We start from the raw sequence: 6,000 nt of genomic DNA on the forward strand, positions 1-6,000 counted from the left end.
AGTTCAAATCTCTTCGCGGCTGTAGATAAGTAAGGTAATCCCTTTTTCTTTTCTTCTCTCCTGCATTTTCCTTTGTTATGTCTTAGTTTAGTTTATTGTTTTGTATAATTTGGCATGTTTCTGTGTTAGTTCAGTTAATTATATGATGTTCCTGTCTTATTTTAGGGAATAGTTAAATTTGTTTGGTGTGCTTAGGTTAGTTTTAGCTTAGTTTAGTGGATTATTAATAAATCTTGTTTATCTTAGATAAGTTCAAAATATGATTATGATGTTTTGACAACTATTATATGGATAAATCTCTGCTTAGGCTTGTTTAGATTAGTTTGGCTAGCTGTAGGTTAAGATGATTGTTGTGCTTATAATCAGTGTATTCTTCAGTCAAACTCATGTTAGTTCAACTCATGTGGCCGGACATCTATGTTTATGTGTGTTAACTGCTTTGTGGCCAACCTACCTATGTTTAGATTGCATGAGTTCCCTGTTAGCAATATGAAATGAAGTATAAGGAAGGATACACATGTTGTATGGACTTACCTAATTATGGTTAGTCTGTACCCTTGCCTATTTGAATCTGTGTAAGCTAATGTCCCTGGAAGTTTGATAATCTGAGCCTATGTGATCACTCCACATGTTTATAATAAAAGTCTAAAATGTCAAAAAATTGGTTTATATGGATGTTGTTTACTTTGAATGGATTCTGTGTTCGGTTGGTGTTCTCATTTGCAAATACTTGAATGCTAATAGGTTATATTCTGCCATATGGTCAGTTGTGTGTTCAGTACAGATAGAAAAGCTTTTTAATCATGTTTGTGTGCCTAAACTAACTTAGGACATGCCTACCTGAGCTTAGATCACCTAGAGTCTGTTAACAATATAGAGTTTGAGGATCTAAACCTATGTTGTTCTATATATTTGGTTCTGACCCTAATCAATTGGGGTATGTGGTCTCTTTATGCCCAAATGATATAACTAAGGCTTCTATGTTAATGTCTAGGTGTTGTGGCTATTACCAAACCTAATATATGTTTTTCTGCTAAATAATCTTATTGTTAGACAAATGATTGGTTAAAAAAGGGGCTGTCATGTGTCTTACCCCAATCAGTCTCATCTTAAGCTGGGTCTATTTCTTTCAATATGACCTTTTCTATGTCTCATAGTTTATTCCCATATCCATGTTGCCTGTTTATCACATTGCTTTGCTGGTCTAAGTCAATGTTATGTTTCACAATATGCTATTGATAGTGTTAGGATTTCTGTGGCTACTATGTTTAGATTATGCCTAGCTAATGCTCATGAGTTGATTAATCTTGCTTAACATGTTGTTTGCTCTTGTTTCAAAGGTCACTACATAAGGTTTTTATTTCATCAGTGTCAAAATATGCATGTGTGTCCTTAGTTGCATAGTTACCATGAGGTCTCTCTTGTTTATCTTTTACTCAAAGTTGGAACCTCTTGCTGCTAAACCTGCAAAATTGCAATATGGTCTAACATGAGTCTCACAGTGTATGTTCTTATTTGTGTTTTCCCTGAATATCATGTTCCTTTTTGTGAAAAGTAGCCTGCATGTTAGCTAGCCTAGGCGTCCGCTTAATGGACTCAGGCAACGCCGGAGTTGCTGTCCATAACTCAGCTGTTTCATCTTTAGTGGTGGAAGTGAAGAAGTGCCAATATGAAGACCCCAAGTTGAATTATTATAAAGATACATTTCCTCGGAAAGAAAAATCACCATTTGGGATTTCTACAGATGGAGTTCTTAGATATTGAGGCAGACTATGTGTTCCTAATGTTGCAGGGCTACGTCAATAGATTTTGGAAGAAGCGCATTATTCCCGTTATTCTGTTCATCTAGGAGCGACAAAAATGTACCATGATCTTAAGTCGATGTATTGGTGGGACAGAATGAAGAAGGATGTAGCAGAGTTTGTAGCTCAGTGCCCAAACTGTCAACGAGTAAAAATTGATCATCAAAATCTAGGAGGGTTGTTGCAAGCTATGGAAATTCCAACTTGAAAATGGGAAGTGATTAACATGGATTTTATCATAGGCTTGCCTCGTTCTCGTTGTAAGTATGACTCTATATGGGTAATTGTGGACAAACTTATGAAGTCGCCTCATTTTCTACCAGTCAGAACTACATACTCAGCAGAACAGTTCGCCAAGCTATATCTTAAAGAGATAGTGCGACTTCATGGTGTCCCAGTGTCCATCATCACATATAGAGGGGCATAATTCATAGCTAATTTCTGGAAGTCCTTTCAAGAAGGCTTGGGGACTCAAGTGAGACTTAGCACAACATTTCATCCACAGACTGATGGACAAGCTGAATGCACCATTCAGACCTTGGAAGATATGTTGCGGGAAAGTATTAGATTTCGGAGGTAATTGGGATAATCATTTTCCCCTTATTGAGTTTGCATATAACAACAGTTATCACTCTAGCATTCAAATGGCTCCATATGAGGCCCTATATGGGAGAAAGTGTAGATTGCTAATTGAATGGTTTGAAGTAGGGGAGACAAAGCTAGTGGGTCCAGAATTGATTCAACAAGCGGTAGAGAAGATCAAGCTTATCCGAGACCGATTGTTGACAGCCCAGAGTCGTCAAAAATCTTATGTGGACAATCGTCGACAAAACTTGAAATTCCAAGTTAATGATTGGGTATTCCTTAAGGTGTCGCCAATGAAAGTTGTAATGAGATTTGGCAAGAAGGGGAAGCTTAGTCCCCGGTATGTTGGGCCTTATAGGATTGTACGCAAAGTAGTCCAAGTGGCTTATGAATTAGATCTACCTTCAGAATTTGAATCAGTTCATCCAATTTTTCATGTGTCGATGCTCCGTAAGTGTGTTGGAGATCCTTCTAGAATCGTGCCTGCAGATGATGTCCAAGTTATCGAGAAGTTGGCTTATGAAGAGTACCCATTGCCATACTAGATAGGCAAGTTCGGAGGCTCAAAACTAAAGATGTAGCATCAGTAAAAGTTTTGTGGAGAAACAATAACAGAGACGAAATGACTTGGGAAACAGAAGAAGATATGAAGTCCAGGTATTCGCATCTATTTCCATCCCAGAAGAGGTTCAAGCAGGAACATCATTGTCTCCAGGTATGTAATGCTTCTTTGATGATTTCTTGGTCGTGTGCAGCCAATATTGTTATCGTATTGAAGCCCTGTGAGGCATTTTATATGTTGGGTTGTTGTGACAGGATGGTAGTGGTACAGTTACAGGGGAAACTATGGCGAAATTTCTGCAGAACCCTTAAGAGCTTAACATTCGGGGACGAATGTTCTTAAGGAGGGGAATATATATATATATATATATATATATATATATATATATATATATATATATATATATATATATATATATATATATATACACACACATACATACTAACATGACACTAGAGTGTACATCAAGTCCCTACAAGTAAGAAAGGGTACTTGTTAATCCTAATTAATATTCCAAAGATATTTGAGGCAAAAGAAGAAAGCTCGTCGGAGAAAGTTAAGGTAGAGTCTTGTTTGGGAGAATTTCACATCATTTGAGTTAATAATTTCTTAGTGTCACTTTGAGGAAGCTATATAGAGCCCCTTGGATGGTTAATGAAGTTTTATATAAGTGCCAAGAAGGTTTCATAAGGATTGGAGGCCAAACGAATCAAAGATAGCACTATTACGCGAAACCGGGCAATATGGGGCAGTGTGCGCCTGCACACTGAGTGTGCTGAGCCGCACACTGTGCGTCAACTCCCCAAATTGGGAGAGCTCACTTCCCAACACCTACCCCAAGTGGTGGGGAGAGTGTGTGACCGCACACTTAGTGTGCAAGGTCGCATACCCTCCGCTAACTTGGTTGGGGGGTGAAAAGGCCACCTTTCTAAATCCCAAACGACCCTAAGTTCATTTATTATTTATCCTACTTGTTTCTCCACCTCTCAAGACACTTCCAAGGATTTTTTGAAGGTTCCATGCCACTCCACACCCTTCCATAACCATCTAAAGAGATAATCATCATTTACACCCTAAGGTAATCCGAGAAAAGTCATTGTTCTTGATTTCTTTCAAAATTGGAATGAACTTGATCATGAAGGGAGTTAAGATAGGTGAGGCTCCTTGAACATAAGGTATGTTTTTCATCTTATTTATATAGATGGATGGATGTAAAGTTTTGGTGATCCCTTAGAAAGAAAAAGAATTAAAGTGGAGAAGCCATGGATGTTGTAGTGAGGAAGATGACTATAGTGTAAACTTGAAAAGGGGATTTTGGTGGGAATTGATGTTAAATTTAATATAATTACTTGAATATGATATTATGGATGTTGATAGTGCGATTTGGGAGTTGTTTTATGATATGGTGAAAGTTAGAGAAATATGGGAAATGCTGCCCAAATTTCATTAGCCCTTTAGTTGCTCTAAATTGAACTTAAGCATATTTTCAATGACCTAACCTTAGTACAAATTCTCTTGAATGTAGAGTCACGAGCTGAAGGGAGAACGTCTAGTCGTTAAGGAGACATAAAGGTATGTTAAGGCTAGTCCCTTTCTTTAAAAGGCATGATTCCTATGTTATGATTTTATCCATACTTTCCATAACTTCCTTATGCTCAAAAGTTAGAAGTTCATGATTCTTAAAGTCTTCTTATAATGCCAGAGATGATATGTTTTCTGTGATGAACATGATGATGATGATTTTAATGCTAGAAATTCCAAAACTTATGATTGTGATGCCAGTATAAACATAAAAGTTCATATCTTGTATTTAAGAACCCACGAAATGCAAAGTATGGGTTTTCATGGATTACAGACAGATTCTCAATAACCAAAAAAGAATATTAAGAACACAATAACAAACTATTAAATCACACATAGTATATCATGGTACATGAACTTAGAGTTATCATGAACATGTGTAGAACCCTAGTTTTCGTATAATCTCACACTTTGACGGGAGAACGTGGCGTGGGGAAGAACAATGATGTTCCCACATGTAGATAGAAACTCTACATACCCAGTAATACTCCAAACTCGTAATAAAAATCTGAACTTTGTAGAAGAATCCCAAAGCTTTAGTCTTGAATCCCTTATATGGGTTTTCTTGAAAACCCTAGGTTAAGAATGATGAATTCCTGCTTAATGTTCATTAACATATGTTAGAATCTAATTGAAATAGGTTGGGATTGCTTACCTTAATGTTTTGGGTGATAGAGAATGAGAGTTGTTCGTTCTAGGGCTTGGAAACTGGTGAAAAGTGAAATTAGAACTGAACCCCTCGTATTTATAGATTCTGGTGGACACGAGCATTGTACGGGCTCCATGTACGGCTCATACTTCAAAGTACTGCCCATACATGTTGGGCGTACCTTGCCTTAATTTTCCAGTGAGTGGGCTGCCATGACCATCGATGTACGGGCTGGGAAATACATCCCGTACGTTAATGTACGACCCGTACATCCCTGGATATACTTCACCTTATTGGACCAGTGAGCTTTGAACTTCTGCCCCTCAAGGTACATCTCGTACTTCATAGTACGGGCCGTACTTCTGACGTAGGACGAACATTTAACGTTCTGAGCCAGATTTAGATCTTTGTTTCGTGTTTTAAGTTCCCGAATCATGAACATAAGCTAGTTAGGGGTACGAGGTGTTAGAATATCTCCCCTTTGGGATCATTCGTCCTCGAATGATGGGTCATGGTTAAGAATGGGATGGGACTTGGCTTGAATACATGAACATGAAGGAAACATGCCATGATTATATGGAAACATGAATACTGAAGCATGAGACATGACTGTCGAATGCCTGAACATGAACGTGAAATATAAGACATGAAGACATGAGGAACATGACATGGATACAGAGGTTAGTTACCTTGGACGTTCTCCTCTGGTTCGCCGAACAAGTATGGATACTTGAATTTCATATCTTCTTCGGTTTCCTCTATAGCTTCTTCAACTTTCTGACTCTTCCATAAGATTTTAACTGAGGCAACTTCCTTAGTTC

The sequence above is a fragment of the Lycium barbarum genome, chromosome 9, assembly GCF_019175385.1.
Source record: "Lycium barbarum isolate Lr01 chromosome 9, ASM1917538v2, whole genome shotgun sequence".
Taxonomy (NCBI): Eukaryota; Viridiplantae; Streptophyta; class Magnoliopsida; order Solanales; family Solanaceae; genus Lycium; species Lycium barbarum.